The sequence below is a fragment of the Trachypithecus francoisi genome, unplaced genomic scaffold (assembly GCF_009764315.1).
Source record: "Trachypithecus francoisi isolate TF-2019V2 unplaced genomic scaffold, Tfra_2.0 Lachesis_group7, whole genome shotgun sequence".
Taxonomy (NCBI): domain Eukaryota; kingdom Metazoa; phylum Chordata; class Mammalia; order Primates; family Cercopithecidae; genus Trachypithecus; species Trachypithecus francoisi.
The window spans coordinates 83,054,044-83,078,162 of NW_022681472.1; the positions used below are offsets into that span (position 1 = coordinate 83,054,044).

General features: G+C 44.9%; 1 long non-coding RNA gene across 1 annotated transcript in view; it reads left to right on the forward strand.

The window, feature by feature from the left end:
* Positions 1-338: 338 nt before the first annotated feature.
* The window catches only part of LOC117079261, a 140,233-nt gene continuing 116,452 nt past the window's right edge, over positions 339-24,119 (forward strand). Inside the window, exons 1-2 of the long non-coding RNA XR_004435342.1 lie at positions 339-858; positions 13,798-13,926. This is a non-coding gene — a long non-coding RNA (uncharacterized LOC117079261). The remainder of the gene's footprint in view (positions 859-13,797; positions 13,927-24,119) is intronic.

Below are 24,119 nucleotides of genomic sequence, written 5' to 3' on the forward strand. Positions count from 1 at the left end.
TTGGGAATGCTGACATTGGCTGCTCCCCCAGCCAAGTTCGTTACTTTCCATGCGGACGCCTTCAAGTCAAGCCAGTTGCAACGCAGCCTTGACTTAAAATGAGTGAGCTTCAACATTGAGCCTTTGTATGAAATTCAGCTTAGCACACGGGCCCCTGAGTTTGAAGACTGGGATTACAACACCCTGCGCTTCACGTCGTGGGGTCCTGCATGAAATCACTGAACTAGCCTTGTGGTCTTTATGACTTCAAACTTAACTGCTGTCCCCCTGGATTTGTCTGATGAGCTAGGCAGGGTTTTTCTTCAGAAAGCTTTGAGATACAGCTCCTTCAACTATTTTTGGGTTTCCTAGCTTGAAAAACGAAGAGAAGAAAAGTCCCTGTGTGTTCATGTTGTCTCTTTATTTGTGAGGCTGTTGTGTTTCTGGATGGTTTTTTCTGGTTTTCTCTTGCTGCTTCACTCACCACATCCTGTGGAGTTTGAGGCTTCTCTAGCCCTGTTGATCGCTGCCTGTCTGACATTGAGTGCCTGGAGCCCTCCCTAGCTCTCCAGCTGGAACCTTCCTCTGTAGGAAGGCTGAGGCTGGCAGGGAGAAGCCAGGATGCATTTTAAAGAGCCTTGTTGTTTCTAAGGAAGAGTGGAACTTACATCTTTGGGTTTGCAGAAATGCCCACGTTCAACTCAGGGGGAATAAAAGGATGGGAGTTAGAATTTCAACTTACAGTTGCAGAATCTCAGAGTTAAAAGAAACCTCAGAGGTCATCTCTTCCAACCCTTCTCCAAAGCAGCTTTAATTGCCTGTGTGGGAGATTCAGGGCCAGCAGCTGCAGCTTCCCTTTCCCTGCCTCTGACTTGCCAGGTGAGTTTAGATGAGTTCCTTGCTTTCTTGAGTGTTTATTATTATTACTAATAAACAAGAGGATGAATATTTGAAGTGCTTCTGCTATCTTAAAGCCCTCAAACTCCACTGGCTACTGAAATTTTATATGCAAGCTTTATACCTGTAACTGGTTAAAGGAGAGCCGCTTTGATAAAAACAGGGTTGTAGCCCTGCTGAACCTCCCATCTCCATCTGGCCCCCAGAAGTCACTCAGGAGGCTCTTTTCAACCCCTAGAGATGTGTGGAGTACAGTTGGAAAGGGCGGCACCGTGACTTATGATTATAATAACACCAGCACCTGTTTATTGAACACTAACCAGGCATCAGGGGCTTGGCACAGGTCATGTTCAGTTCCTACAGACACTTTGGGGGCTCTGAATCCTTATCCCCGTATCACAGATCAGGTCTGAGCCTCAGAGAGGTGCTTGTTGCTCTGCCACACAGAGGTCACACAGGAAGGAAGTGGTGGAGACTCCGTTCCAGCCCAGGTAGCTCAGCAGCAAAGCCTGTCTGCTTCAGCTCTGAGCTTTACTGCCTCTTTGTGACTTATGACCTTCAGCCTGACACACAGCATCCCAGCCTGCCCTGGAGTTTGGTTTTTTGAGTTGCCATCCCACCTGCTATCTCTGACAGCCCCAGTATTTGGTGTTTTAGGTGATCCCAGATCCACAATATGTAGTAATAGGCTAAAAGCATCAGTGTTCTCTAGAATACATCGTACCACTTAGCAAATAGCCTCTGTGACGCCACTGGTTTTATAATTTTCCCAGCCAAACTGTACTATCCCTTTCTTATTGTCCTCATCATTTACTCTTGTTTGCACAAAGCCCAGCCTCTAATTTATTCCCCTTGTCCTTAATTCTCTCATCTATTTCTCCAGGGATCACCCTCAGAAATAAGGATGCCCCGTAGGTCTGGTGGGCATCTGAATGAGGATGGCCCTTAGGTTCTGTACATTTTCTTGGGGGAAACTGAAGCTGGAGTCTGGGCTTCTCAAGTGTGGATTCTGCCCCTGAAGCTGTTTTCTCAGAAAGGAGGCTCCAGGTACTTCCTAAGCCCCCATCTACTGCAGGAGATACCTGAAGAAACTATGAACAGTCCAAAGGTTGGATTATTTAAGAAATCTTGACTGGGCATGGTGGTTCACTCCTGTAATCCCAGCACTTTGGGAGGCTGAGGTGGGCAGATCACTTAAGGTCAGGAGTTTGAGACCCGCCTGGCCAACATGGTGAAACCCCGTCTCTATTAAAAATACAAACAAGTTAACCTGGCATGGTGGCACAGTCCTGTAACCCCAGCTACTCGGGAGACTGAGGCAGGAGAATTTCTTGGACCCAGTAGGCGGAGGTTGCAGTGAGCCAAGATCATGTCACCGCATGTCAGCCTTGGCAACAAAGCCAGACTCTGTCTCAAAAAAAAGACATCTTGTATCAGTTCTGATACTTGCAGTATTAGCTGTCACCCAACACCTTAGTTCCATAAGCTTGAAGGCTTCATATCATTATAGGATTAAGTCTGTAAACCGCAGTTGTAAGTTCGGTGCCTTCTGTCAACTGTTCATCTACCCTGGTTGCAGGCATGTTCTCATCCACATCCATAGTGATGGGTGTTAGGTGACAGCATGCTTCCCCATGCATTGCTGGGCTATCCTAGTGACAGTGTTATATTTACCACAGCATCTGATGAGCAGAGCAGAGTCAGGGCTTATGTGCTAATGTCTTATTGCTCTTCTCTTCTCTTGTATGCCTACTGCACAATGTCCCTTCTTTCAAGCTGCTGATCACAAGTTACCTCTTATAGGAAGTTCTCCATGAGTAGCTTACTTCTCTCTCTCTTTTTTTAAGAGACAGGGTCTTGCTCTGTCACCCAGGCTGGAGTGCAGTGGTGCAATCATAGTTTACTGCAGCCTCAAATTCCTGGGCTCAAGCAATCGTTCTGCCTCAGTCTCCCTGAGTAGCTGGGATTATAGGTGTGTACCACCATACCTGGCTAATTAAAAAAAGAAATTTTTTTATTTTTTTTCCTGTGGAGACAAGATCTCACTATGTTGCCCACGCTGGTCTCAAATTTCTGGCTTCAAGTGATCCTCCTGCTTTGGCCTCCCAATGCACATTCCTGAGCCACTACATCCAGGCTTAGTTGTCATCTTTTTGTTTATTATTATTATTATTATTATTATTTTTAAATGGAGTCTCGCTCTGTTGCTCAGGCTGGAGTGCAGAGGCGGGCTTGGCTTACTACAACTTCTGCCTCCTGGGTTCCAGTGATTCTCCTGCCTCAGCCTCTTGAGTAGTTGGGATTACAGGCACGTGCCACCATGCCTGGCTAATTTTTTGTGGTTTTAGGAGAGATGGGGTTTCACCATGTTGTCCAGGCTGGTCTAGAACTCGTGAAAATAGGTGATCTACACTCCTTAGCCTCCCAAAGTGCTGGGATTACAGGTGTGAGTCACTGCACCCAGACCATTATTATTATTATTATTTTAGAGACAAGGTTTTGCTTTGTTGCCCAGGCTGGAGTGCAGTGGCGCAAACATAACTCAGTGTATTCTTGAACTCCTAGACTCAAGCTGCCTTGCTATTTTTTTATGTGTGTGTGTGTGTGTGTATGTGTGTGTGTAGGTCTCACTATGTTGCCCAGGGTGATCTCAAACTCCTGGCCCCAAGTGACCCTCCCGCCTTGGCAGTTGCCATTTTTAGCATTATTGTTATTTGGACATTGTGATTAATACTTTACACAAATGACACAGTTTAACCTGTATCAAATAATCATCTTTCATTTATTGTCTAACCACAAATTCAACCAAATGTGTAAGTTCATCTGTCTATTTGTCCATCTAGTCATCATCTAATCACCCAACAGAAGTTTTACCAAACTCCTTTTTTATATTAGGTGCTGAGTGAATAAAGTTGAAGAAAATGGGTCTCTAACTCAATGAGCTGGGATTCATCCACGCATTCAAACAATCACGAGTGTTTGCACACTGCTCACTACCCTTGCCCGTTGATCCCAGCCTTGAGCCCAGGCTTTGCATCCTTGTCATCAAGGTGTTCCCACAAAGTAGCTCCCATTTGCTATGATATGTTTGCCCTCCTGGTCCTGGAACCTTCATCTTGGTGGCACAAGGCCTGAACATCTATCATATGAACCTTCGCGATGCAGGCTGGGTTCTCCAGGAAACAGATGCTAAGATGTAGATTAGCAAGTAGGATATTATTATGGGATTCCTTAGGGATCAACAGCTGTGAAACTGAAGGGGAAGAAACCATAGTTGGGCAGAGGGAGAAGTGGAATTGTAACTATGTCTCAACAAAGGCCAATGCCGGGGAGCCTGGGAGCTAGACTGATCCTTCAGAATTGTCCTGAATTGAGGTGAGGGTTGATCAGTCATTTCATGTGTCCCCCACCTCAACCCAAAGGATGCCTAATCTTGAACAAGGTGATTGTATTCAGCCAAGGCAGTTCCCAGAGAGGGCCGAGAGCTGATGGTCATCTGCCAGCACTTTAGTAACTGCTTTAGAAGAAGCCTGGATGGAGAAACATCTGCTTTCTTTTTTTGTTGTTGTGGTGGTTGTTTTTAGTGAAAGGGTCTTGCTCTGTCACCCAGGTTGGAGTGCATCCTCATGATTATAGCCTACTACAGCCTCGACCTCCTGGGCTCAAGCCATCCTTTCACCTCAGCCTCCCAAGTAGTTAGACCTGCAGGTCCATACCACAGCATCCGGCTAATTTTTAAAATATTTTTGTAGAGATGGGGTCTCACTGTGCTCCCTAGGCTGGTCTTGAACTCCTGGCATCAAGTGATCCTCCTGCCTCAGCCTCCTGAAGTGCTGGGATTATAGGTGTGAACCACTGTGCCTGGCCAAATATCTGCTTCGTTTGTCATTTTATCCCCAGTATCTAGTATGTAAAAGCACCCAGTATTTTGGGGAATGGAATTACCTAAGCTTTATGGAAGCACTGTGAGTAATTCATTTAGCAAATATTTATGATGTATTATGCTCCTATGACATGCCAGGCACGATTGCTACCCTTATGGAGGTTATAGTCTAGGGGTTTGGGCTGAGCGGTGGCTCAACATTGACTTCCTGGAAGAGATAACCTTCATACTGGGTGCGTGACTTCCTGGACGATGGGCTCTGGGCCAGCGTTGGGCTCAGTGTTTCTTGGGTTCCCTAGAAGGTGGCTTATTGATCTGGAGAGTTGAACGGATATGGGATGTTTTCTCAGGGAGGGGGACTCTCTGTTGCAGCCCACCTCTGGGTGCACCTGTCCACTGTGGGAAATTCCCTGCTTCGCTTACCTTCATTGATGTTTGAACTCCCAGGAGCCTGGAACTTCCCCAGGTGCCCCATTGGCTTGGTGACTTTACATCATTACATCATTTGAGTAATTGAAGAATGGAGGAACCATTCTTTTGAGCTAAGTGGAAAAATATATTTTCTCCTCTGTGAGTCACCAAAAACTACAGCTTCTTTTTTTTTTTTTTTTTTTTTATTTTGTTTGAGACGGAGTCTCGCTCTGTCACCCAGGGTATAGTGCAGTGGTGCAATCTCGGTTCATTACAATTTTCACCCCCTGGGTTCAACTGATGCCTTGCCTCAGCCTCTTGAGTAGGTGGGATTACAGGCATCCACCACAACACCTAGCTAATTTTTTGGTATTTTTGGTAGAGACGGGGTTTCACCATGTTGGCCAGGCTGGTCTCGAACTTCACACCTCAAGAGATCCACTACCTTGTCCTCTCAAAATGCTGGGATTACAGACGTGAGCTACCGCGCCCAGGCTTAGAGCCCAGTTTGTACGCAGTTACTTAGCTTCTGTGTGTGTGTGTGTGTGTGTGTGTGTGTGTGTGTACGAACTGTTATGTTTCAGGAAGTTCTGAGCAGGGAGGATGAGATGGAATCAGTGAATTTTACATCTCAAAGAGAACTAGAGATTGCTTGGTCCAACCTCCTTCCTTAGCAAGAGGTCCCTGGTGGGGAAGGGACTGGCCAAGGCTACCCAAAGAACTTGGAGAGAGGTGCAGGGCATGTGACCATGTGCAAAGCATTTGCCAGTAGAGTTTGGCATTTTTTCCTGGCCCATTCACCTCCTGACAGGGCACCAGGAAGGTGCTGCACAGCCTGGCATGTGGTGGGTGGTGTTTATCTGCACAAGTCACCCAAGTGATCAGAACGCTTTTACGGAAAACAATGGCTTTGATGTTTTGGGTGACAAGACCAAAGCATGCTGGCGGGAAGGAGGTTTTTGGGGTTAGAGAAATGAAAACTATTTACATTTAGGGCTGACTTAATAACTTAACACCTCTGAAGTGGGAGGATGTTTTTGAGGGAAAGTTGAATGTAAGTAGTACAAAAAGGAAAGTTTGAGGTAGAAGACTAGGAGGGGAAATACTCCTAATGGCTCAGGGAAAACCTCCCGGTAAGGTTGAACTTCCAGATGCCTCCTTCCTCCCCACACCCCTGCTGCATCCTCTGTTTCTATGGTGAGATTTGCATGGCACTTTACAGTTTCCAAAGCATTTCCTCACATATTATCTTCTTCAGTCCTCACACAACGTGGTGCCACCAAGGCTGTCTGACCACACCTGTGGCTTTTGGACAGAGCTTGGTTTGGAACCCAGGGTTCTCTGAGTCAAAATCCTTTTTTCCTGGGACAGTGGTGGTCCTCACATTCCCTTCAAGGTGGATGTATAAACTTTAGGAGCCCAGTCTCTGGCGCTAAACTTCCTTCCCTCACCTACCAGGCTTCTCCCTCTGCAGAGGTCTTGGGTGCCTTTTGTGACCATTCTGTGACCTGGTTTCTTGAGATGTAAGATGGGGATAATATGAGCACCTACCCACCTTCTTGGCTTGTTGTAGGGATGAAAACATCTTCACAGTTTCTGGCACCTATTGGAGTTGGGTAACGATGTTAGGATTACTTGAGGCTGCTGGCTTTCCGACCTTGTTTTAACAGTGGCTCTAGCGTTTCAGAAACATAAGGACTGGACTTTTGGTGATCAAATCTAAACACTCCAGTAAAATCAGTGATGCTGCTGACTCTGAGTCTTTAATCATTCTAGTCTCTTCACCCTCTGAAAACAGGAGGATGTGTAGCGTAGCGAGCAACTGCTGTGTGCCAGGGACTCAGCATTAAGTAGCGTGGGATTACTCACGGCTTCACACACATGGCAGCCTCACAGGTAACTTTGACACAGGTAACTTTGTCAATTTCTTTTTTTTCCTTTTGTATTAAAAAAACAAAATGGCTGGGTGCAGTGGCTCATGCCTGGGATCTCAGCACTTTGGGAGGCAGGAGAGGAAGGATGGCTTGAGCTCAAGAGTTCCAGACCAGCCTGGGCAACACAGTGAGGCTCTGCCTCTACAAAAATAAATAAATAAATAATAATAAATAAATAAAATAAATGAATCAATTAAAATAATTAAGAAAAACAACACAAAACTTTTTGAATAAGTAAAGCATTTACAAGACACGAAATCCAAAAGGTATACAAAGTTTTCCATTGAAGACTGCCAACCCTCATGTCCCAGACCGCTGTTTCTCCTCCCTGGGACGCAGTTGTTGCAAGTTTCCTGGTCCTTCTTCCTGAAAGAGTCTGTGCATTATTGAAAAGAAGATGTGTGTCCATGAGTCCATCTACAGACGAGTGTTGAGCACCTGTTGTGCACAGCGCTGGGGGCAGTGTGGTGGGAGTACACAGGGCAGGGAGACACGGGTCTGGGCTCCCGTGCAGTTTGCAGCCATATTAAGGGCTCAGCGTTACAGTGTGTGGGGCCTCGGCTTCAGAGGAAGGGCTGATCTTGAGGCTGGCTGCTGCTTGACTTGGAGTACCTGCCCTCCTCTGGCCTCATGTTGAGGCAGCCTGTGGTCAAATCCCAGCTCACCTATGCGCCAGGCTGCTGGATGGCTAGGGATGTGGCCTAATTGTTTCCTGATGGCCCTGTCAGCCTTGCCCTGGGCTGTAGGAACAGTAGTAGCCACCCATTTTTCTTTCTTCTTAGACAGAGGTGGTGGTTCCAATGAAATTTCAGCCTTGCCCTTTGTAGTTTTCTACATAATAAATCCTAACATTTGTAATTCAGGTGACACAGGTTTTTTGAGGAAGGCTTTGATTTCTTGCTTGCATGGACAGTCAATACTCCAGGCCCTTCAGGGTGGTTCTCGCCCTCTTGTGCTGTAGCTTGTGGTCCTTCTTTATTTTAATATAATTTCAAACTTGCAGGAAAAAATTATGAAGATATGAAGAACTGCTGCACACCCAGATCATCAGTTGTTAGCTCATACTCCACCCCCCCGCAACAAATACACTATTTTTTCCTGACCCATTTGAGTAAGTTGTAGACATGCCCTTTCATCCCTAAATATTCAGTGTGTGTTTCCTAAGGATAACGACATTCTTTTACATAACGACTGTGTAATCATCAAACTCAGGAAATTTAGCATTGCCGCAATTGTATTATTTAATCCTCAGGCCACACACAATTTGATCAGTAGTCCCAGTAACGTCCTTTTTGACTATTTTTTTTCTCAATTATGGGTCATTATTGCATTTAGTGGCTGTGTCTCATGTTCCCCAGTTATACTTGACTTTGATTTTTTTGTTTTGTTTTGTTTGATACAGAGTCTCACTCTGTGGCCCAGGCTGGAGTACAGTGGCTTGATCCCAGGTCACTACAACCTCCACCTCCTGGGTTCAAGTGATTCTCCTGCCTCAGGCTCCCGAGTAGCTGGTCTTACAGGTGTGCACCACAAAGCCTAGCTAAGTTTTGTAATTTTAGTAGAGACGGGGTTTCACCATGTTGGCCAGGTTGGTCTCGAACTCCTGACCTCAAGTGATCCACCTGCTTTGGCCTTTCAACGTGCTGGGATTACAGGCGTGAGTCACCGCGCCCAGCCGACTTTGACATTTTTAAAGAGTCCAGGTAAGTTGTTTTGTAGAAATGGTCCTCAATTTGGGTTGAGACTGCTATTTTTGAAAGCTCATACCACATCACTCGCTTTTATTCTGTAATCCTCAGTGGTCCCCTGTGGCTGGTGGTCACACCCACATTTCTGTAGATAAGAAAACTGAGGCATCCGGGAAGTAAAATGGTTTGTCTATGGTCACATTCTCAGCAAGTGGCAGAGCTAGGATTCAAATCCAGACTATCTGTTCTGAAACCTAATTTGCTTACCAGGCAACAGGAATAAGGATAGCAATTACAATCTGAGAATAACAAAGTGTTTATCAAGCACCCACTCTGAGCCAGAGATTGTATTAAGCGTTCTGCAGCTGGGATTACAGCTGGGATTACAGGCATGCGCCACCATTCCCAGCTATTTTTTGTATTTTTAGTAGAGATGGGGATCTTGCCATGTTGGCCAGGCTGGTTTCCTTTCTTTTCTTTTGTTTTCCTTTTCTTTCTTTCTTTCTTTCTTTCTTTCCTTCCTTCCTTCTTTTTCTTTTCTTTTCCTTCCTTCCTTCCTCCCTTCCTTCCTTCCTTTCTTTCTTTCCTCCCTTCTTTCTTTTTCTTTCTTTCCTTCCTTTCTTTCTTTTCTTTTTCCTTCCTTCCTTCCTTCCTTCTTCTTTCTTTTCTTTTCTTTTCTTTTCTTTTCTTTTCTTTTCTTTCTTTCTTCTTTCTTTCTTTCTTTCTTTCTTTTCTTTTCTTTTTTTCTTTTCTTTTCTTTCTTCTTTCTTTCTTCTTTCTTCTTTCTTTCTTGTTTTCTTTCTCTCTCTTCCTTCTTTCTTTCTTCTTTTCCTTCTTTTTCTTTTCTTTTCCTTTCTTTTTGACAGATTCTCACTCTGTCACCCAGGCAAGAGTGCAGTGGTGCAATCTCGGCTCACTGCAACTTCTGCCACCCAGCTTCCAGTGATTCTCCTGCCTCAGCCTCCTGAGTAGCTGGGATTACAGGTGTCTGCCACCACCCCTGGCTAATTTTTGTAGTTTTAGCAGAGACAGGGTTTCACCATCTTGGCCTGGCTGGTTTTGAACTTCTGACCTCATGATCCTCCCCTCTCAGCCTCCCAAAGTGTTGGGATTACAGGCATGAGCCACCGCGCCCAACCTTCCAGGCTGGTTTCGATCTTCTCTCCTCAAACAATCCTCCTGCCTAAGTCTCCCAAAGTGCTGGGATTACAGGTGTGAGCCACCGGTGCCTGATTGAGTAGCTGCTTTTTTTTTTTTTTTTTAAATCCTTGATTTACAGGTGAAGACCAGAGAGGCTTGACTGACTTCCCATGTTGACACAGTTCCTAACTGGCGGGGACTGGCTCAGAGCTGGGCAGACTATGCACTTCCCACCCCGCCCTGCACCCCATGCTCAGCCTGCTGGATTTGATAGAATCTAGCAAGCGTTGGGGCCAGGTTCTGCTGACTCCCTGTGAGAAGCAGTATCTGTTTCTGTGTCCTTTTATGGGGCCTTCTCCAGAGGGAAAGAACATATCCCAAAGCTGGAGCTTGCACTCAGGAGCTTCCCAGGGAAAACAGTTCCACTCTCTGCCATCTATAGCTCCTGAAGGTACCTTAGTCTACCTCCGTGGTCTATTTTCAGTGGGCGATGGTGTTTGGATGATTTTTACATCATGAACGCAAGTGCTATTGCTCATTTTGAAGCTTGTTCACTATCTCCTGCCAAGTGGCCAAGGGCTTCTACCCTAGGCCTTGGTGGCTAGTCCTCGCTGCCATCTGCCCACCCAGTTGGCCCCACTGCCTGAGCCACGTTCTGGTGGCATCCAAGGCCAGCAGCTGTGCAGGATGAGCCACCTTGCTGGTAGCGGAGCTGGTGATTAGTCAGTGTTGTGTGTTATACCCTGGGTCTCTCCGTCTTCCCAACAGAGACCTACCTTACATGTGGGACTGCCTGTCCTTGTTCAGGTTACCTAGCCCCTGTGCAATTCCCCTTCCGGTTGGAGAAGGAAGATAATACAGCCCTGCCTCTTGGCCTGTGGAGAGGAATGGATGATCTGAAACTGTGGCATGCTTGATATTCTGCTGGCAGAGGAGAACAGATGTTAACACAGAACACACCTCTGTCCCGAACCTCCTGGGAGCCTCGGAGATCCTGAGTCTGCCTGGCCTTGGCACTCAGGCTCTTCAGACATCAGAGGACAGCATTGGGCCCAGCATGACTTTCTGCAGTCCCAGGCAACATCAGGGAAGTGTTGTCAGTGTCCTTAGAAAGCCCATGGCTTGCTTGGCCACATCAGGTGCAGGTACCTCAGTCAATGACACAGCAGGTGGATAGCCCATCCTTGAGAACTGTGTCAGGTAAGAGGATAGCCAAAGGGACTGGGGGCAGCCAACTGTCCCTTCAGTCCCAGGCTCCAGCACCTCCCATCAGACCTTCCTCTTCACTCCCTGCTTCTCCCACCAATTATTGGCATTGGCATATTTCTGAGCAAGTTCTCTCCTAGTGGCCTGTCACTCTGTGGGTGGGAAGTGACCCCCTGTTAAGCAGGTTCAGCATTTTCAGGTGGGGCTATGACCTTCTGCTTTGCACTGGGCTGCAAATACCCTGGTCTGCACAGGATTCTTGGCAGCTCCTGGGAGAAGCTTAGAAATTTTAATTTCTTTAATTTCCATGGAACATTGTTTTGTGTGTGTGGCTAAAAACATTAATTAAAAACGTTAATCAGTTTGGCTGCCTTGGAAAAAGGGTCTTTTTTCTGCAGGAGCCAACATGCTGGGTTATTGCAATCCCCTCTTCCCAGCCCCTGGGAGGGAGGAGAGGACATCAGCTTGCAAACCAACACTTCAGCCCTGTATTTGTGGATTTGTCTCTTGGTGTCAGGCAGCCTCCTTAGCTCCTCTGAACTTTAGTTTCCACATCTGTAAAATGGGAAGAAAGGTTAAGTCTGTCTCCTGACTTCTTGGGGATTCTGTGTATGTGTGTTCAGTGAGGCCCCAGGAGAACAGTCCTTAGTGAAATGTCCTCTACAGAATTTGCCAGTAAAGGCGCTGTTGTTGTAATTAGCTGGATTTCCTTGGTAGTTTACAGAGTGCCTCTTTTACGCACTGTCTCATTTAATCCTGTCAGCGCACCTGGCAGACGGGTAATGTTTGAATCCACTTTTTTTCACAGATGAGTACACTGGGAAGGGAGGGTGGCAGCCAGGCCTGGAGCTAAGAACCTTTGACTGAAGCCCCAGGCTTTGGGGCAATCTCACTGCCTTCATTTGTTCCCTTGGCCCCATGTGGTGAGCCCCTATACTACGTCACTGTGGTGAGATAGAGAGAGGGGAGGCCTTTCCATTTCCTCTTGGGAGGAGAGGAGGAAGTTAAGTTTCTAGCATTTGCCTAAGTAGTACTAATAAAAGCTGACATGTCTATGGGCTTATAATATCCAGAGACAAGTGCTAAACTCTGCAAAGATTCTCACTTAACACCAGGAACAAGCCTCTAAGATGAGAAACTGAGGCTCAGAGAGCTCAAGTTTGAGTACTTGTTCAGGGTCCTAAAAAGTCTCTTTAGGTAGTAGAACTGGGACGCCAGCCCAGGAAGCCTGAGAAGAGCCCACCATCCACCAGGAGGCTGTGCCTCTGCTCTTTTTGGGTAATGAAGCAAATGCATTTTGACAGTAAGGCTAAAAGTGCTTTCCCAGTCACAATGCCTGAGGCGTGTGGGAGGCTGCTCACTGGGGAGCCCAGAGGCGCTGAGGACAGCATCTTTCTGCGTGCCTAGCTAGTCAAGGGGACTTTTCAGGGTAAGGGGGAATTCACTTTGTGCTGCTGGGAACTGGACTCTGAGTGCAGGATGCGTTAAGCCAGCACTGAATGGGAGGAGGCGAGGACTCTGAGGCTTGCAGAACCATTGCAGGCCTGTCCGTGATACCAACCCATCTAAGGAAGGAATATGACAGACAACCAGAGGGCCTCAGAGAAGACACTTATGGCCAAGTTGTTCCTCGGGGAGAGATGAGGAAATCCAAGTGGGGAATACAAGCCCCCCACCCTCTGTTCTTGCCTGTGGGGCAAGGATGTTTCACCAGCTATTCCAGAGTTGAGAGCAAATTCCCCTTCAGAACTTTGCAGGGTTCTTTATTCTGAGTCTGCGCTAAGCTTCATCTCATTCACAATTTGGCTGCCAAAGAATAGGGGGTTGGGGGCCTGAAAAGGGAAAAGGGCACCCTATTGTAAATGTATGAATGGGGTGTTCTGTGGGGGCCACCCCGGAGCATCACGGTTCTTGGAAGGACAGGAGAAGGTCAGTGCCTGAACCCCCAGGCTGAGTACGAGGCGCTGCTTCAGGGTAGCGTAGAAGGGTGGCTCCTGGACCTCATTCTCCACACTGTCCCACCCCTTTTGACCACCTCATCTAGCCATCCTGATGATCAGTTAAGAATCTGTGGTGGGGCTACATTTTTTTGTTTCCTGAATAATGCATGAGGTCCACGGAACACATGTTACCAGATGACAGTGTTGGGCTCAGATAAAACTTACGACAATGTTAATCTGATGCAGCCTCCATGGCTCACAGGATCCCCACTGTGTGTGAAATGGGCTGGGCACCCAGGGACTGGCCATTCTCAGAATGAAGTTATTGGGTATGTTTCTTATTCATCTCTACCTAGTTTTCTTGGAAGAAGGTGAATGAAAACGCTATAGTAGGGGAGGGAAACATGATTAATGGGTAGGGGCTTATGAGTCAGAAAGATTCAACCATCACTTCTGGCCTGGCTGCCTGTGTGACTTCAGAAATGGGGGATATCAAAACCGATCTCATAGGATTAAATGGTTTAATGTATATAAAATGCCTAACACAGTGCTTGGCACATAAACATTGCTGATTAAATGTCTTCTCTTTCTTGTGCTCCTCATTCAGCATATAGTAAATATGCAGTCTTTATCTTTTAAATGAATGAAACATCTCATTACCAAATCTATTCAAGGTAAACATTAATATTAATATGTATCCTTTTTTTATGTGTTTCTAGAATCCTGTTACACCTGGGATTTAGACACTTTTAATCTGAAAAAAACATATCCCTTCAGCACACTGGATGGACTTGAGAACTGTCCTTACCTGAACTAAAGCTGGAGTATTTTGAGATTGGAGAATTAAGGTAAGGGACTTCATCCTCCTGATCCTTGTGAAACCAAAAATAGCTTTTGGAGTTGATGATCTCTTGCAGCACAACCTGGGTTGTGGTTCTTGACCTCTCAGCGTGTCTTCCTGTGCCACTCCAGTGTGTTTGGGAAGCTGGCTCCCCATAACCTCACCTTGACCTGGTTCTCAGAGTCTAGTCCACTTATTCATTGTGCCTAGGAAGCTCTCCCTCTATCCCGAGTGGAGGGAGGAGCCCACCATCTCCTAGTGAATGCCCCACTTGTAGCAGAAGCTGCAGGGTGCTCCAGCTGTCCTGCGAAAACATGTGGAGACAGCCTTGGGGAAAAGAGGAAAAGGTAGGGTGAGGGTTGTGTAGTCAGATCGAAACACCTTCGGGACATCCAGAACATGAGCTCTTCCTCCTTTCCCAGCCAACCCGTGCTTCCTCCTTTCACCTCCTTGAATTTCATGCTCCTTCCACACTAAGGCTGAGGGTGCAGGGGGTAAAGGGTTAGAGGTTAAGACTGAGCGCTTCAGTAGACTTGGGTTTTCTTGGTTTTGCTACTTGCCTCCTTTGGACAAGTCACTCGGCCTCTCAAAGCCTTGATCTCCTCATTAGTAAAATAGGGATGGTATTAGTGCCTACCTCATGAAAATATTGCATGTGTTGAATGAGATATTGGAGAAAAACAGCTTATAGCATGCTGCCTTGCACTGAGGAAGAAATGCTCCAAAATACAAGAGAGTTTTTGCAAGTTATTCATCAATCATGCCATTTAGAATTCCTTCCATGTACCAGGTTATTTTGAAGTCCTTCATTTGCTGTCCCCCCAGACTTTCACCTATCACCAAGTCAGCCTGGGAAACAGCTGAGAATCACCTTCCCAGTTGTGCCCAGCCCCTCACCCAAAGCAGAGTTGATTACTTCCTCCACTGGACAGCAGCGGGCAAGTGATGACATGGCTCCATTATACCATGGCTACTGCACTGGGTTGAAATGTCCCTTGCCCCTTCCCCTGCCCGTTCCCCCTATTGCTGGTGAAATTGCTTAGAGCAAGGACTGTCTTACACATCCCAAGATCTGGCATAATGCCTGACCCAGGGTGAAAGAACAAATGAATAAGTAATTGAAAGGAGAGGGAAAAAGAGACAGAGAAATAACTAAAAGAAGCAAGTTTTTTAAAGGTTCAGAGGAAAGAATGAGGTCAGTTGCAATTTTTTTTTAAGTAAGATGTTGGAAAGAATAAACGACATGATGAAAAGGAAACTGACGTGATTCCTATCATGAATTTGAAAGTTATGCAAGGGTGGAAAGGTGGGTGAGAAGGTGTGGACTGGTGAGAAGACAGAGAAGTCAGAACTGAGAACATAGCAGAGAACTGTACTCCTGTTCTGCTACATATATCATCTTTTGTATCGTGCCTTAAATTTTCTTTTTTTTTTTTTTTTTTTTTTTTTTTTAATTATACTTTAAGTTCTAGGGTACATGTGCATGACGTTTATATCATGTATAACTCCCCAATGCAAACCCTCCCTCCTCCCCCCTCCCCATGATAGGCCCCAGTGTGTGATGTTCCCCTTCCCGAGTCCAAGTGATCTCATTGTTCAGTTCCCACCTATGAGTGAGAACATGCGGTGTTTGGTTTCTCTTCTTGTGATAGTTTGCTAAGAATGATGGTTTCCAGCTGCATCCATGTCCCTACAAAGGATGCAAACTCATCCTTTTTTATGGCTGCATAGTATTCCATGGTGTATATGTGCCACATTTTCTTAATCCAGTCTGTCACAGATGGACATTTGGGTTGATTCCAAGTCTTTGCTATTGTGAATAGTGCCGCAATAAACATACGTGTGCATGTGTCTTTGTAGTAGAGTAATTTATAATCCTTTGGGTATATACCCAGTAGTGGGATGGCTGGGTCATATGGTACATCTAGTTCTAGATCCTTGAGGAATCGCCATACTGTTTTCCATAATGGTTGAACTAGTTTACAATCCCACCAACAGTGTAAAAGTGTTCCTATTTCTCCACATCCTCTCCAACACCTGTTGTTTCCTGACTTCTAATGATTGCCATTCTAACTGGTGTGAGATGGTATCTCATTGTGGTTTTGATTTGCATTTCTCTGATGGCGAGTGATGATGAGCATTTTTTCATGTGTCTGTTGGCTGTATGGATGTCTTCTTTTGAGAAATGTCTGTTCATATCCTTTCCCCACTTTTTGATGGGGTTGTTTGTTTTTTTCTTGTATATTTGTTTGAGTTCTTTGTAGATTCTGGATATTAGCCCTTTGTCAGATGAGTAGGTTGCAAAAATTTTTTCCCATTCTGTAGGTTGCCTGTTCACTCTGATGGTAGTTTCTTTTGCTGTGCAAAAGCTCTTTAGTTTAATTAGATCCCATGTGTCAATTTTGCTTTTGCTGCCGTTGCTTTTGGTGTTTTAGACATGAAGTCCTTGCCCATGCCTATGTCCTGAATGGTACTACCTAGATTTTCTTCTAGGGTTTTTATGGTATTAGGTCTAACATTTAAGTCTCTAATCCATCTTGAATTAATTTTCGTATAAGGGTAAGGAAAGGATCCAGTTTCAGCTTTCTACTTATGGCTAGCCAATTTTCCCAGCACCATTTATTAAATAGGGAATCCTTCCCCATTTCTTGTTTCTCTCAGGTTTGTCAAAGATCAGATGGCTGTAGATGTGTGGTATTATTTCTGAGGACTCTGTTCTGTTCCATTGGTCTATATCTCTGTTGTGGTACCAGTACCATGCTGTTTTGGTTACTGTAGCCTTGTAGTATAGTTTGAAGTCAGGTAGCGTGACGCCTCCAGCTTTGTCCTTTTGACTTAGGATTGTCTTGGCAATGCGGGCTCTTTTTTGGTTCCATATGAACTTTAAAGCAGTTTTTTCCAATTCTGTGAAGAAAGTCATTGGTAGCTTGATGGGGATGGCATTGAATCTATAAATCACCTTGGGCAGTATGGCCATTTTCACGATATTGATTCTTCCTATCCATGAGCATGGTATGTTCTTCCATTTGTTTGTGTCCTCTTTGATTTCACTGAGCAGTGGTTTGTAGTTCTCCTTGAAGAGGTCCTTTACATCCCTTGTAAGCTGGATTCCTAGGTATTTTATTCTCTTTGAAGCAATTGTGAATGGAAGTTCATTCCTGATTTGGCTCTCTGCTTGTCTGTTACTGGTGTATAAGAATGCTTGTGATTTTTGCACATTAATTTTGTATCCTGAGACTTTGCTGAAGTTGCTTATCAGCTTAAGGAGATTTTGGGCTGAGACGATGGGGTTTTCTAAATATACAATCATGTCATCTGCAAACAGGGACAATTTGACTTCTTCTTTTCCTAACTGGATACCCTTGATTTCTTTCTCTTGCCTGATTGCCCTAGCCAGAACTTCCAACACTATGTTGAATAGGAGTGGTGAGAGAGGGCATCCCTGTCTTGTGCCAGTTTTCAAAGGGAATTTTTCCAGTTTTTGCCCATTCAGTATGATATTAGCTGTGGTTTGTCATAAATAGCTCTTATTATTTTGAGGTACGTTCCATCAATACCAAATTTATTGAGCGTTTTTAGCATAAAGGGCTGTTGAATTTTGTCAAAAGCCTTTTCTGCATCTATTGAGATAATCATGTGGTTCTTGTCTTTGGTTCTGTTTATATGCTGGATTACGTTTATTGATTTGCGAATGTTGAACCAGCCTTGCATCCCAGGGATGAAGCCCACTTGATCATGGTGGATAAGCTTTTTGATGTGCTGCTGAATCCGGTTTGCCAGTATTTTATTGAGGATTTTTGCATCGATGTTCATCAGGGATATTGGTCTAAAATTCTCTTTTTTTGTTGTGTCTCTGCCAGGCTTTGGTATCAGGATGATGTTGGCCTCATAAAAAGAGTTAGGGAGGATTCCCTCTTTTTCTATTGATTGAAATAGTTTCAGAAGGAATGGTACCAGCTCCTCCTTGTACCTCTGGTAGAATTCAGCTGTGAATCCATCTGGTCCTGGACTTTTTTTGGTGGGTAGGCTATTAATTGTTGCCTCAATTTCAGAGCCTGCTATTGGTCTATTCAGGGATTCAACTTCTTCCTGGTTTAGTCTTGGGAGAGTGTAAGTGTCCAGGAAATTATCCATTTCTTCTAGATTTTCTAGTTGATTTGCGTAGAGGCATTTATAGTATTCTCTGATGGTTGTTTGTATTTCTGTGGGGTCGGTGGTGATATCCCCTTTATCATTTTTTATTGCGTCTATTGATTCTTCTCTCTTTTCTTCTTTATTAGTCTAGCTAGCGGTCTGTCAATTTTGTTGATCTTTTCAAAAAACCAACTCCTGGATTCATTGATTTTTTGGAGGGTTTTTTGTGTCTCTATCTCCTTCAGTTCTGCTCTGATCTTAGTTATTTCTTGCCTTCTGCTAGCTTTTGAATGTGTTTGCTCTTGCCTCTCTAGTTCTTTTAATTGTGATGTTAGAGTGTCAATTTTAGATCTCTCCTGCTTTCTCTTGTGGGCATTTAGTGCTATAAATTTCCCTCTACACACTGCTTTAAATGTGTCCCAGAGATTCTGGTATGTTGTATCTTTGTTCTCATTGGTTTCAAAGAACATCTTTATTTCTGCTTTCATTTCGTTATGTACCCAGTAGTCATTCAGGAGCAGGTTGTTCAGTTTCCATGTAGTTGAGCGGTTTGGATTGAGTTTCTTAGTCCTGAGTTCTAGTTTGATTGCACTGTGGTCTGAGAGACAGTTTGTTATAATTTCAGTTCTTGTACATTTGCTGAGGAGTGCTTTACTTCCAATTATGTGGTCAATTTTGGAATAAGTGCGATGTGGTGCTGAGAAGAATGTATATTCTGTTGATTTGGGGTGGAGAGTTCTATAGATGTCTATTAGGTCCGCTTGGTGCAGAGATGAGTTCAATTCCTGGATATCCTTGTTAACTTTCTGTCTCGTTGATCTGTCTAATGTTGACAGTGGAGTGTTGAAGTCTCCCATTATTATTGTATGGGAGTCTAAGTCTCTTTGTAGGTCTCTAAGGACTTGCTTTATGAATCTGGGTGCTCCTGTATTGGGTGCATATATATTTAGGAGAGTTAGCTCTTCCTGTTGAATTGATCCCTTTACCATTATGTAATGGCCTTCTTTGTCTCTTTTGATCTTTGATGGTTTAAAGTCTGTTTTATCAGAGACTAGGATTGCAACCCCTGCTTTTTTTTGTTCTCCATTTGCTTGGTAGATCTTCCTCCATCCCTTTATTTTGAGCCTATGTATGTCTCTGCATGTGAGATGGGTCTCCTGAATACAGCAGACTGATGGGTCTTGACTCTTTATCCAGTTTGCCAGTCTGTGTCTTTTAATTGGAGCATTTAGTCCATTGACATTTAAGGTTAATATTGTTATGTGTGAACTTGATCCTGTCATTATGATATTAACTGGTTATTTTGCTCGTTAGTTGATGCAGTTTCTTCCTAGCCTCGATGGTCTTTACATTTTGGCATGTTTTTGCAATGGCTGGTACCGGTTGTTCTTTCCATGTTTAGGGCTTCCTTCAGGGTCTCTTGTAAGGCAGGCCTGGTGGTGACAAAATCTCTAAGCATTTGCTTATCTGTAAAGGATTTTTTTTCTCCTTCACTGATGAAGCTTAGTTTGGCTGGATATGAAATTCTGGGTTGAAAATTCTTTTCTTTAAGAACGTTGAATATTGGCCCCCACTCTCTTCTGGCTTGTAGAGTTTCTGCCGAGAGGTCTGCTGTTATTCTGATGGGCTTCCCTTTGTGGGTAACCCGACCTTTCTCTCTGGCTGCCCTTAAGATTTTTTCCTTCATTTCAACTTTGGTGAATCTGGCAATTATGTGTCTTGGAGTTGCTCTTCTGGAGGAGTATCTTTGTGGCGTTCTCTGTATTTCCTGAATTTGAATGTTGGCCTGCCCTACTAGGTTGGGGAAGTTCTCCTGGATGATATCCTGAAGAGTGTTTTCCAACTTGGTTCCATTTTCCCCCTCACTTTCAGGCACCCCAATCAGACGTAGATTTGGTCTTTTTACATAATCCCATACTTCTTGCAGGCTTTGTTCATTTCTTTTTCTTCTTTTTTCTTTTGGTTTCTCTTCTCGCTTCATTTCATTCATTTGATCCTCAATCGCTGATACTCTTTCTCCAGTTGATCGAGTCGGTTACTGAAGCTTGTGCATTTGTCACGTATTTCTCGTGTCATGGTTTTCATCTCTGTCATTTCGTTTATGATCTTCTCTGCATTAATTAGTCTAGCTGTCAATTCTTCCACTTTTTTTTCAAGATTTTTAGTTTCTTTGCGCTGGGTACGTAATTCCTCCTTTAGCTCTGAGAGGTTGATGGACTGAAGCCTTCTTCTCTCATCTCGTCAAAGTCATTCTCTGACCAGCTTTGATCCGTTGCTGGCGATGGGCTGCGCTCCTTTGCAGGGGGAGATGCGCTCTTATTTTTTGAATTTCCAGCTTTTCTGCCCTGCTTCTTCCCCATCTTTGTGGTTTTATCTGTCTCTGGACTTTGATGATGGTGACGTACTGATGGGGTTTTGGTATAGGTGTCCTTCCTGTTTGATAGTTTTCCGTCTGACAGTCAGAAGGACTGTCTGTTGGTCTGTTGGAGATTGCTTGAGGTCCACTCCAGACCCTGTTTGCCTGGGTATCAGCAGCAGAGGTTGCCGAAGATAGAATATTGCTGAACAGCGAGTGTACCTGTCTGATTCTTTCTTTGGAAGTTTCCTCTCAGGGGTGACGCCACCCTGTGAGGTGTGGGGTGTCAGACTGCCCCTAGTGGGGGATGTCTCCCAGCTAGGCTACTCAGGGGTCAGGGACCCACCTGAGCAGGCAGTCTGTCCGTTCTCAGATCTCAACCTCCGCGTTAGGAGATCCACGGCTCTCCCCAAAGCTGTCAGACAGAGTCGTTCGGGTCTGCAGCGGCCCGCTCTTTCCCCTAATGGACTGCAGCTGTGCGCTGTCCGCAGCGGTAGAGTCTACAGAGACAGGCAGGCTTCCTTGAGCTGCTGTGAGCTCCACCCAGTTCGAGCTTCCCAGCGGCTTTGTTTACCTACTTAAGCCTCAGCAATGGCGGGCGCCCCTCCCCCAGCCTCGCTGCTGCCTTGCGGATAGATCGCCGCAGACGGCTGTGTTAGCAGTGAGGGAGGCTCCGTGGGCGTGGGACCCTCCCGGCCAGGTGTGGGATATATTCTCCTGGTGTGCCTGTTTCCTTAAAGCGCAGTATTGGGGTGGGAGTTACCCGATTTTCCAGGTGTTGTGTGTCTCAGTTCCCCTGGCTAGGGAAAGGGATTTCCTTCCCCCTTGCGCTTCCAGGTGAGGCGATGCCTCGCCCTGCTTCAGCTCACGCTGGTCAGGCTGCAGCAGCTGACCGCACCGATTGTCCGGCACTCCCTAGAGAGATGACCCCAGTACCTCAGTTGAAAATGCAGAAATCACCGGTCTTCTGTGTCGCTCGCGCTGGGAGTTGGAGACTGGAGCTGTTCCTATTCGGCCATCTTGCTCTCACCCCTCGTGCCTTAAATTTTCAAAAGCGCATTTGCATTTCAATCTGCTGTGATAGTCAGTATCCTTGTGGTGGGCAGAGGTGAAGAGCATGAGGCCTTGCCCTTCAGTCAGGTGGGGAGACTGGCACACATACGATACTCCATACTCACTAGGTGTATATAAGGATGGTGGAGGGGACTTTCTCCATGCAGGGAGACTTCCTGGAGCAGGTGCTGCCTCTTGTGGCTCTTGAAAGATGCTTGTGCATAAAGCATACTGGGAGCCAAGCTGCTGTTAGCAAGTAAAAATCCTTCCATTGTTTAGAGCTAAGCACCTTTGTGCATTCATATTATGCATTCATTTTCATTTCATTGTTGAATTTCTCACTTCTGCTACTACAATGTCTACAGCTGACAAGCCTTCCTTGGGAGCCCTACGCAGCTTTTTTTTTTTTTTGAGATGGAATCTTGCTCTGTTGCCCAGCTGGAGTGCAGTGGCACGATCTCAGCTCACTGCAAGCTCCACCTTCCGGGTTCAAGCCATTCTCTTGCCTCAGCCTCCCGAGTAACTGGGACTTCAGGCGCCCCTCACCACGCCCGGCTAATTTTTTTGTATTTTTTTAGTAGAGACGGGGTTTCACAGTGTTAGCCAGGATGGTCTCGATCTCCTGACCTCGTGATCCGCCCGTCTCGGCCTCCCAAAGTGCTGGGATTACAGGCTGAGCCACCGCGCCCGGCGATGTGTGGTATTATTTCTGAGGACTCTGTTCTGTCCATTGGTCTATATCTCTGTTGTGGTACCAGTACCATGCTGTTTTGGTTACTGTAGCCTTGTAGTATAGTTTGAAGTCAGGTAGCGTGACGCCTCCAGCTTTGTCCTTTTGACTTAGGATTGTCTTGGCAATGCGGGCTCTTTTTTGGTTCCATATGAACTTTAAAGCAGTTTTTTCCAATTCTGTGAAGAAAGTCATTGGTAGCTTGATGGGGATGGCATTGAATCTGTAAATCACCTTGGGCAGTATGGCCATTTTCACGATATTGATTCTTCCTATCCATGAGCATGGTATGTTCTTCCATTTGTTTGTGTCCTCTTTGATTTCACTGAGCAGTGGTTTGTAGTTCTCCTTGAAGAGGTCCTTTACATCCCTTGTAAGCTGGATTCCTAGGTATTTTATTCTCTTTGAAGCAACTGTGAATGGAAGTTCATTCCTGATTTGGCTCTCTGCTTGTCTGTTACTGGTGTATAAGAATGCTTGTGATTTTTGCCCATTAATTTTGTATCCTGAGACTTTGCTGAAGTTGCTTATCAGCTTAAGGAGATTTTGGGCTGAGACGATGGGGTTTTCTAAATATACAATCATGTCATCTGCAAACAGGGACAATTTGACTTCTTCTTTTCCTAACTGGATACCCTTGATTTCTTTCTCTTGCCTGATTGCCCTAGCCAGAACTTCCAACACTATGTTGAATAGGAGTGGTGAGAGAGGGCATCCCTGTCTTGTGCCAGTTTTCAAAGGGAATTTTTCCAGTTTTTGCCCATTCAGTATGATATTAGCTGTGGGTTTGTCATAAATAGCTCTTATTATTTTGAGGTACGTTCCATCAATACCAATTTATTGAGCGTTTTTAGCATAAAGGGCTGTTGAATTTTGTCAAAAGCCTTTTCTGCATCTATTGAGATAATCATGTGGTTCTTGTCTTTGGTTCTGTTTATATGCTGGATTACGTTTATTGATTTGCGAATGTTGAACCAGCCTTGCATCCCAGGGATGAAGCCCACTTGATCATGGTGGATAAGCTTTTTGATGTGCTGCTGAATCCGGTTTGCCAGTATTTTATTGAGGATTTTTGCATCGATGTTCATCAGGGATATTGGTCTAAAATTCTTTTTTTGTTGTGTCTCTGCCAGGCTTTGGTATCAGGATGATGTTGGCCTCATAAAAAGAGTTAGGGAGGATTCCCTCTTTTTCTATTGATTGAAATAGTTTCAGAAGGAATGGTACCAGCTCCTCCTTGTACCTCTGGTAGAATTCAGCTGTGAATCCATCTGGTCCTGGACTTTTTTTGGTGGGTAGGCTATTAATTGTTGCCTCAATTTCAGAGCCTGCTATTGGTCTATTCAGGGATTCAACTTCTTCCTGGTTTAGTCTTGGGAGAGTGTAAGTGTCCAGGAAATTATCCATTTCTTCTAGATTTTCTAGTTGATTTGCGTAGAGGCATTTATAGTATTCTCTGATGGTTGTTTGTATTTCTGTGGGGTCGGTGGTGATATCCCCTTATCATTTTTATTGCGTCTATTGATTCTTCTCTCTTTTCTTCTTTATTAGTCTAGCTAGCGGTCTGTCAATTTTGTTGATCTTTTCAAAAAACCAACTCCTGGATTCATTGATTTTTTGGAGGGTTTTTTGTGTCTCTATCTCCTTCAGTTCTGCTCTGATCTTAGTTATTTCTTGCCTTCTGCTAGCTTTTGAATGTGTTTGCTCTTGCCTCTCTAGTTCTTTTAATTGTGATGTTAGAGTGTCAATTTTAGATCTCTCCTGCTTTCTCTTGTGGGCATTTAGTGCTATAAATTTCCCTCTACACACTGCTTTAAATGTGTCCAGAGATTCTGGTATGTTGTATCTTTGTTCTCATTGGTTTCAAAGAACATCTTATTTCTGCTTTCATTTCGTTATGTACCCAGTAGTCATTCAGGAGCAGGTT